We start from the raw sequence: 11,087 nt of genomic DNA on the forward strand, positions 1-11,087 counted from the left end.
CTGTTAAGTTTCTCGATGACGTTAATGCGCGTATTTGTATAAACGCATATCATGATTGTAAAAATATTGCGTTTATAAATGCGGATATGCACGAGCTGATTATAAAGAATTCAATTACAAACTCTCTAATATAATTATTATCAGATCAATTATCGAACAGATAGTTTCTGGACATTTAACACTTCTCTAATTATCAATATAAGAAAAAAAAAGAAGAAATGAATTTCGCGCACACCATGTACACAAGAAAAATTTTACTAAAGTATCTAAAATATTTAGGTATATGTAAAGCTAAAAATAATTTTATTGGATAAGCATCAAAGATATCAAAATAATTATATAGGAAACCCAAACAAAAAATAATGAGCAATACTGCAAAAAGTTTTGATATTTATTCTAGCAATCAAGTTGAGCGTCCATACATAATTATGAAGGTCGTTTGATAAGTTTAATAAATTTCCATGAGACATAAAGATGACACAATTTATTTGATAATGTGACATCTGAAAAGTTGTACTCTTCAAATCCTTCCAAGCCAAATGTCAGCCAGAAATGATGCATTGTTTATATTTGATACTCGTTTGAAGCGAACAGTTTAGCAGTTGCCATAAAAATGAAAAAAAAACAAATTCTGTGCAATTTACATAAATTCGGTCCAAATTTGGGAACAGGAAGAAGTCACACGGAGCCAAATCTGGAGAACAGACTGGATGGGTAAGGAATCAATTCAAAGCCCAATTCGTGCTAATCTATAGAATTCGATTTTTTTTCTATTTGTGTGATAACTTTTCTGCTAAATCGCTCGTTTCAAAGTATTACCAAACGTGAACAATGCGTCATTTCTAGCTAAAATTTGGCCTGGAGGAATTTGAAGAGCGGAAAGGACAATATCATAGAATTTTAGCCTTCGGTGAAATTGGCTGAAATTTTAGTATGTTATAGTTCTTGGCTCTGATCAAAAGTGTTCATAAAGCTTGAAAATGACTAGTTTTTTTGTTATAGCCGTTTAAAGTTTTATTTTATTATTGCCTTGCGAAAGCAAGTTTCTGTAATAAATCATTTTAGATAATAATATGCCATCCATTCTCACCACCCTCATTCCTAACCCCATCCCCATTCCTACACACGTATACCAGCGCACGCATTTTTATTATGTATTTAGATTTTGCTAGATTTTACGACTCCTCTCATGCATATTATTTAAAATGCGTAAGTCCATTTACCTTTCATGTGCGAAGTGCTTGATTATCACGACCCAAATGTTTTTTTTGCGTGTAAAACTTCATATACAAAAAAAATATCAAGCACTCCAAACATGAGAGGAAAGGGGACTTACGAAAATCAAACACCCTAAAGGAATGAAACGCCCGTTACGTCCACGTCGGTCATTCCGGGTAATTCTGAGAACGGGCGAAAAACTAAAATCATAAATGTACCATTGCTGCATACACAAATGCACACATGCGAAACTTCGATTTTTATGCAGCTTTTTCATAATAAACGCGCGCGAACATATGTATGTGGAAATAGAGATAGGGTTGGAAGTGAGGGTTGGTGGTGAGAGTAGTTGGCATATTGTTATTTAAAATCTCATGATTTATTATAGAAATCTGATTTTAATAAATAAAATAAAACTTTAAATGGCAACAATAAAAAAAACTAGCATTTTCAGGCTTTGTGCCTATGAACACTTTTGATCAGTGAGTCAAGAACTATAACATACTAAAATTTCAGCCAATTTCACCGAAAGCCAAAATATTATGATTTTGTGCGGAGTTCTTTCTAGGCGTCACCGTCGAATACTACTATAACACCATTTCAATTTTCAAAATTTTCTAAACTTATCAAATGATCTCCGTATTTTAAAGGTTCAACAAAATTATTTTCAGATCTATATTTATATAAGCTAAATTTTCATATTTGAGCAAAATTATTTTTTCTGTACATATTTTTACATGTATTATCACATGTATCGACTCTTAGATCGTTATCGAGATTGTGTTAAATAATCAACATTTGTCACATATATTCGTGATTAAATGCGCGACAGGGTATATCGGAAGTAATGCAGTTCTCTATATTTGTCGTGAGGTATTATTGTTTGGGACGTAATATTATCGATATGTTATTTGTATGATATAGAATAAGCATACTAATGATGCTGCACAAATTGGACGATATGTAGCGCTGGGGCACATTTGATGAGCAACAAATTATGAAAATGCACCATTCGTTTGCCATGCATTAAATTAATTAAGAGCTTTAATTAATTTTGATTTTCGCCATCGACAAGCTATACATTTTGCGGTCGAGGAAATGTATTTATTCAGTATTTGATGAAATTCTGCCGGAAACTATTGCATTTCCACAAAGCTACATGCTTTGTCACAAACGCTCCGTCGCGGTGTCGTTCGCACGTAGCTCTACGCAACTGTAAATCTCACAAATGAGCTTTATTCGTTTGTGAAATTAAATTAAAATTTAACAGCCACTTCTCGAAAATGAAGTACTTTTATTTATACAATTTAGTACTTTTAATTAACTCCTCAATTTTCTATATCATAGTGTCGTCATAATTAAAACTCAAATTGAATTTTAAATCTTTTACTTGAAACTTTTTACTAATTATGCTCATTGAATTTTACAATGAAATTGTCAATTAAGTTAAATATTATACATATATATATATATAAAATATATAAAATATATTACATATATAATACATATATAGGTATATACATAATTGAATCATGCTCCACATCCGTATCGCACAAATCTTTGGAACAGCACGTACATGGTAATTCCCTAAGAGCGCACCTGGTCGCTCTCTCATCGAAGCAACTTCACTCGACTGGCGTTGTTCGCCAGCACGATTCGAGAGACACTGGTTGTACGGGGTCCGTTAATTGCCGTTGGCCAAACATCACAAGCGACACACCGATCGAGCGAATGGCTTACCTACCTGCCAAATTATGCCCGTTCCTCCCACGGGTTGTGAGCTCGCATGCAAATCACTCGTACGTCGTCTTGCCAGCATGAGCTCAGCACAATTCACTGTGCTCTGAATTGCTGTTGGTACTGCCGACGCTACTGCTGCTGCTGCTGCTGCTGCTGCTGCTGCGGCTGCTGCTGCTGCTGCTGCGGCTGCCGTTGCTGCTGGTGCACGGTCCGTGCAGGAGGAAGCTGTAAATCAAGCGCAAGCGACTTTGAAGACTTTGCAGCAGTGAAGATTATCTCTGAACGAGTTAAACGGATCATTTTATACACACATATTCAATTAATTAAAAAAAGTAATGAGACGATCGTCTGCAACATGATAAAAAAGATATGGAAATGTATCATATTTTGTTATTCAAATCATCACAGAACTGCTGTTCTCGATTTTCGACGATATCCCCATGTATCTAATGCGAAAAATTGTACCATATACGGAAATTTAAAATATGATAAGAGATTCGCAAAAAGAGAGCTTAACAAAAAGGATTACAATCAAGTCAAATGAATAGCTGTATCTCAGGAGAAATATTATCTTACTTATTCTCATTCAATTTCCTTCCCTACCTGTAAAATAATCAGGTACAGAATGTCTCGGGTTACTTGCTTGAAGAGAAATTAAATAGAATCCTAGGTTTAATACCTTCAATATTATTTCAGATATATTTCTCATATTTCATTTTAGCGTAATTAAATTTAGCTATCGATATATCATGTTACTCTGATAGGATAACTATTGCGTAAGATATATATTCAGCTCTCACGGCAGAAATTATATCGCACATGTTATACAGGCACAGACAGACTGTCAGATAAAATCCGATTAAAAATTTGATTTCGGTTTCGGTTACGGCCAGTTTCGGCTAAAAATTGAAGTTTCGGTTTTGGCCAATAAAATTGAAAGGGAGTTTCAGCGACGTAGCCGAAATTAAGTTGTAAGAAGCATTTATTATTATTTAAAATTTATTTTATGTAAAAATTTATTTTCTGTAGATCTTTCTAAAGACTTGTTTAAAAAGTCATTTCATTTCAGTTTTGAAATTTTGTTATTATTGAGATAATATGATTGCTACAGATAGTGTATAAGTGACTATAATTGCATGGTAAAATAATTATGGTTCTGAGTTTCATTTTTATGATTATTGCTACTATAATGTTCGTAATAATAACCATAATATTTCTTTTAAATATAAAAGTATTATACTATAAACTATGATTTTAAATATTAATGTAGTAAAATATTAAGATATAAATAGTAAATAAAGTAACCATTTTTATCCGCTAAATACCACTGCAATTATAGTAAATATAACTATTTTCTTAAATTTACTTGCTGTTTATGTGGTAATAATAAAATATATATTAAGAAAAAAATTAAAGGTTTTTAAGCAGTAAGTGTAACTATTATTAAAAGCACAGTTAACTATATTTGCATGACTAAAACAACTATAAATATACATATAGTTATCTCAAAAATAATAATTATTATATATTAAGTAATTGCAACCATTTTTTTCCTATCAGGGTACAGGATTGTAATAATATAGGAATTGTAATATTAGGATAGTGATAATACATGTATAATTATTGTTTCAATATAAAATTATGATATTTATGGAAAAAAATATATGGTATACATATAGGTATATGCACGTCTTTATACATATGGTTGTTTTAAGATTTCCATGAATGATTTCGGTTTTCGATTATGATTTTAGCCAAAATTAAAAAAAAGATTATTTTGATCGAATATATCTATCAAATATATTAAATTATCTATAGTTTCAATTTCCAGTCAATGATCAGAACATTATTTTCGGATTAAATAATTTCTTTCCATTTTTAAGACAAACGGATAGTAATATTTTGCACTCTCGTGTAGTAACTGTAATAATATTTTCCATTTCTAAGATTACTTAGATAAAACTGACCCAGTTGATGAGATAATGTTCAATCTTATAAAGCCATAGCTGAGAATGAATATATTTTTCAAGGGCTCTTCGAGTAGGGATCGTATTGAAACAGGTGGCGACCGGCTTGCCTTGAACGCCAGACGAAAAATTGCACCTGTTCTCCTGAGTTTCGTGATATTTTTATTCCTGCCGAAATCACGAATGGGATGAATTCAGCCTTAAGAGTTACTTTCGAGAACCTCGACATAATAATTTTTAGCCTTACCATATTTCTGCACCTGCGACTTTTTAAGCGTTTTAAAAGCAAATGAAAATTACATCGCACCGCTAATTATGCATTGTCATAATTATGAATAATGAGAAAGCGATAATAATTATGATATTGCGATAAGCAATGGCAATTATAATTCCATTACGTATAAAACCTACTATGAGAAGAGCAAAAAGTTAGTATCCACATCGACATGCTCATATGGCTTTTATTGAAGCTACGCTTCTATAATTACCATGATATCGCATCTTACCTAACGAGAGCTTTCCTCCGGAAAGCTCCAAAGATAATCTTCTTACTTGTCGAGGGAAGCCAGTATCCGCCTGATAAGAGAATCCTGTATAGATACCATTGGATTAGATCGCCGCAAAATCAATAAATCTTGTTATTGTTTTAACCTGAGAGTGACTTTCTTGCACACATGACTTGACTCTCAGATCAAAAATTAAACTAACCGAGTATCGTTAATTCAATAAATATATAAAGTCGACAGCTATCATCCATTTTCTTTCTTTAAATATTTATAAATAAATATTCATAAATAATTAATAAATAAACAATGGAAGTGTAAAATATCAGTACATGTACAACTGACGACGGTATTTCTATGCGCTCTTCAAGAGTGAGCGGATATGTCGTCGATACTAAGAGAGTTCTCGCATTTCCACTATTATAGAAACTGTGCGAAACTGTTCAGAAAGTACGCAAAGTTAAAAATACATTTCCGAAATTGGATGATTCGTGTCCAAAGTTACGGTCCATTGTGCGCAACCGGATATTTTCTCGGTGCTAACCGCGAGGCAATCCGCAATTAATATCTAGCCGAACGACGTGTATTGTTTAGGCAAGAGTAATGCTCATCGCAACAGCCAGGTAAGGAAGTCTAGTTCCACCGATTCAGACAATGGCACAGCGTGGGACCACAACGGTACGAACTGTATAATATTATCGTAAAACACCCGTTACCGGTATACCACCGACATTCATTAAATCATGAAGGTATCGATTGCAAGGCATGGCTACGAAGCGGTATTATCGCTATCATTCTATTTGTATTCGTTTCATCGTCGAAGTTATGCGCATCGCGCTGTACATGCAATTGGCACGATTCTATGATGCAGGTCACACATTTTAACGATGATAATGCTCTTAACTTTGCGTCGTTTTATAACATTGCTATACATATCAGTGATATTACATACACATGTTAAAGATGGAATTATACGATGCTTGATTTCTTGAATAATAGCATGTATACAGTCATGCTTCCTGTGTGCTAGAATTCGTTTATACATTGAGCGCTGCATATATATATATATATATATGATTTTTATATTTATGATTATTATATTATATTATGGATTACTTCATAGCTTATTTCCTTGCATGCACCAATCAAAAGAAATAATTGCTAATTTCATAGCTATTTGTCAAACGTCAGACTGTATACATCAAACACAGCAGCATGCATGTGTGCATCTTTATCGTTTAAGAAATCGAGCATCGTGTGATTCCATCTTAATCAAGAACGGCTCCATATATTTTTGAGAATCAGCAATATTGCTCGTTTCATTTCACTAATCTCTGAGAAACAGTGTGTAACGAAAAGATACGCTACCATCTGCCGGATTGTAAAGTTGTGATTATTTCGTATTCTTAATAACACTAAGATAATATCGATACATTCAGTGATACAGTGTTACTACGGATACGTAAATTTTAAGTTCGAGGAAATAGGATACTCATAATTAATAACACAACATTTCTATACATTTACAATGTCCCACTTAGATAATTTTAAATTATTTAGACAAAAATAAGGTAAAACATAAACGTATCTTAAATAAGAGACATACTTTAAAATTGACTTTATCGGAGAAAGTTTTTAAAGGATAAGAAAAAATTTTGTTCTAACATATTTTATTCATATAAATTTTGAAAAATGTTTTGTCTCTTATCCATAAGCGTTTTAATATTTCCATAAATAAAAAATATTATTGGGAATCGAACACGAATCTCTAGCATTCCGTGTAATATTTTATATAGATTTATTTCGCAATAAGAATTAATTATTTACAGGTTTTAATATCATTTCAGCATTATTAAGATTATTCTAAGATGCATAAGTGCATCGAATTGTTAAATTGCTAGTCAATTTAACTTGTAAAATTAATTGTGCGGTAGTTCAGTAGAGTTTGCGTTTTAAGAAAAATCATTTCGGTGCGTAATTTAAAAAATTGCATACGTAGTATATAAGTCCACACAGAATTATACAAGAACACTTAAGTTCTCTAACCAGATCATTAGAAGACATTTATTTTCTATTGTATATTAAAGTATGTTAGAGCGATGCGAATAAATTTTTAGTTTTTAAATTATAAGAAGAAACAGTTAGCATATCACGGGCTGCGTACAAAAGACGAACACGAGCTGTACATTTTTAGAACATACCAGTATGTATAAATAAAAGGAGAATTGCCTATATATCGAGTATGAAATCAACATTTGTGCGAGAGAAAAAGCTAGAAAATCCTAAATGTTCTACATGCGCAGATCGTCGTCTGTGTGAACTATACAATTGTTTTAAGGTTTCTCACACATTGATAATAAAGTAAAAAACAAAAGAAAATAAGCTGAGTAGCGTATGCGCATTACAATCAATTGGGACTTTATAGCTTTCTCTCTCACATAGACATTGACTTTAGTTTCAGAACTCAATTGCTCTTCCATTTATATATGTTCCAAGGGCGCATCTCACCATCACGTTCAATTATCTATGTAAGGAATACGCATACTGATCAGATGTATTTACAGCCGGATCAACAATTCTGAATTAATTTTTACATGATTAAATTATAACTAACAGCAATTTTATAACAAACATTAAAATTAGGATTTTATTCTTTATTTCAATGTACCAATTTTCCCTTAAGTATAAAGTAATTATTATAATTTCCAATTTTTATAAAAAATATATACCTATATATATATATATATACATATACTATATATGTTATATAAATGTAGAAATAAAACGATTCTTGAACGATCACAAAAAAAATGACAGCTTCTCTAGATCTGATGCGAAGAATTAACAAAAATCAAAGCGCAGTACAAAACTTTTCGAGCGATCGCTAGAGTGATCCAACTCAGAACTGTAGTTCCATACTTCCGTAGTGTTTCTACTTTATTAGGTAAGACACGCGCCATGTAACAACAAGTCGCGTCTCAAAAGAACTATATATGTGATAGTTACAACAATGGGAATGACGCTTTTGCGTGCGATAGGATAATGTACGTGATAGTATCGCTTCCCTCGTAAAAGCGGAATGAAGGGAGAAACTACTACGTATTTGAAGCGGCGGAAGTTGCCGTCAGCTACCTGACACCCGCTTCGGAGTTTGCGGTAAACTAATTTCGTAAACCTCCTGATAATCGGCACATTTAATCGATGCCGCTCTCGAAATGAACTTATCGCACGGATTTTATGGCGCAACACTTAAATCCGGGAAGATGCCAGGCGGATAAGAATAAGTTCACCCTCGCCCGTATGCCCCGCCGTCTTGTAAGAGATTCCGAGATGGTTGCTTTTGCCTACAAATGTTACTGTCTACAGTAACATTTGCCTACATTACTTTTGCCGACAATTCGTTTGCACACAAAAATTATTGCCTACAGCTCGATTGCCTACATGCATTTTTGCACATAAATAAAAATTTTAAAAACAGAATTACTTTTACATATATTATTGCCTAATAATAATGTAGGCAAAAGTAACTCTGTTTCTAAAATTTATATTTGTACGCAAAAGTGCATGTAGACAATAGAGCTGTAAGCCATAATACTTGTAAGCAATAATACATGTAGACAAAAATAATTCCGTTTCTAAAATTTTTATTTGTGTGCAAAAGTGCATGTCGAAGGCAATCGAACTGTAGGCAATAATTTTTATGTACAAACGAACTGTCGGCAAACGTGATGCAGGCAAACGATACTGTAGGCAATCGATTTGTAGACAAACGAGATCCCCCCAGAGATTCCCATATCTATTATAGTGCCTAACGCGATTAATACACAGTTAGAGAAAACTTATATTAAGTTCAACAGATTTCGCAAACGGCCACTCAAATTTTTATGTTAATTTAACATAGATAAATATATTTAATAGTAACGCAAATTGTGTAAGAAATTAAAGTAAGATAGTAATGTATATTATGTAAAATGTAACATTGACACAATTTGGAAGCATATTTTTTTTAGTAAAATTAACATTTTAATGTGTTAAATTAAAACATATTTTATTTATTTATCTTATTAAAATTTTCATTTTAAAATATTTTATATTTTTATATAATTTATTCATTAATAAATTGTGTTTTGATAATAAGAAATGAATATTAATTTAACGTAAAATATTCAAATAACACATTTTTAATTAATATTTAAATACTTGTATGTTAAAATTTAATTATGTTAAAATTCAACATCGATTTTAACACAAATATAAATTACTTTTATTAAGGATTGGAAAGTACTTTTTAAAAGTACAAAAAGTAAACAAAATTATGTATTTGTGTTGGAAACGATTTACTCACGTTCTGTGTTAACATTTTGTGTTGAAATTTTGTAAATTATCATTATTTAAAAAAATAACGACTCATTACAATTTTATTACTTTTATAATGGTGAAACAAGATTAGCATCTGATGCAAATTAAAATATTTAAAATCTAAAGATAATATTTAGAATATTTAAACGATAAATATTGACAACAACAGTAAATATTAAAATAGTTCCGATAATCATAACTTTGACATATGTTGTCACGACTCTGAGTGACCTCAAGCAGATTTTATTTGGCGATTGCTCTTCGTTAAAAAGTTATTAACAAAAAAAGTTGGCAATATAAGTGTGTATTTAACTGTATAACTTAAATTGTAATTATTGTATAACAAGTAACAGTACAATTATAGAAGTTGTACGCTTATTTGGAGGAGGGGAGATGGGATGAGAGTCGCTTCGCGTAGAAATAGGAGAAAGTATATAATAGTAAAAGTACTTGAACCAAATAAGGCCCACCTAATTTATTAATTTTTTTTTTAATTCTATTTTTGGGAATATTGAAATAAACTAAGTGAGAATCAAATCTTCATTTCATTCACTCCCAAAAATAAAATATATTGTTTATATAAAATATGTGTAAATAAATGAAAAAATTTTTATTAAACTCTGACATTGAGCCTTATTATATGCATATAAATATAATAAAATCCAAATCAAAAGTAAATTAAAAATAACAAAAAAAGTAAACATTTTCTTTCTAAATTAATTTTAAAATAATTATTAATCATAGAAAAGAAATTTCTTAAGACTTACTTTACTCTCAAATTTTACAATTATCTTTAATTTTGTTTGTAATTAACTTTCTAATCTTCAAAAATTTTTATCAATTTGAATGCAATTTTGGCTTTTTAAAAGATAGCAACATTGAAAATCATTATTTTTTGGCATAAACGTCACATATAATAAACAAATAATAATAGCTATAATAATAATCACATAAGTGGGCCTTATTTAATAAGTACATTGTTTAAAAAAAATACTTATACTTATTTCAAAAAATTGATTTATTATTATTTTCCATAGTTAAGAAGTTGAGAATAATATTATAATAAATTATAATAAATTATAAAGTATTATATACTGGTACATTTTGCAGCGGATTGTTATAAAAATGACTCATACTAACCTACCTTACACATAAGTTTTTGTTGTATATAATTATATTAAATAAAACGTGTTACTACCAACTCCAATTTTTTAATTCTTTTTTATCTATTGGGTGGATCCATATATTCGTTCGCTTTTTGTTAGTAGTGCAAATTTTTTCCGAATATCTCCGGTTCTGG

General features: G+C 30.9%; 1 long non-coding RNA gene across 1 annotated transcript in view; it reads right to left on the reverse strand.

Annotated features, from left to right (window-relative positions):
- Window positions 1-2,967: 2,967 nt before the first annotated feature.
- Window positions 2,968-11,087, reverse strand: part of LOC108750952 — a 14,336-nt gene continuing 6,216 nt past the window's right edge. Inside the window, exons 3-4 of the long non-coding RNA XR_001939460.1 lie at window positions 5,432-5,515; window positions 2,968-3,183 (exon numbers count right to left, since the gene is read on the reverse strand). This is a non-coding gene — a long non-coding RNA (uncharacterized LOC108750952). The remainder of the gene's footprint in view (window positions 3,184-5,431; window positions 5,516-11,087) is intronic.

Source organism: Trachymyrmex septentrionalis, unplaced genomic scaffold (assembly GCF_001594115.1).
Source record: "Trachymyrmex septentrionalis isolate Tsep2-gDNA-1 unplaced genomic scaffold, Tsep1.0 scaffold392, whole genome shotgun sequence".
Lineage (NCBI taxonomy): Eukaryota > Metazoa > Arthropoda > Insecta > Hymenoptera > Formicidae > Trachymyrmex > Trachymyrmex septentrionalis.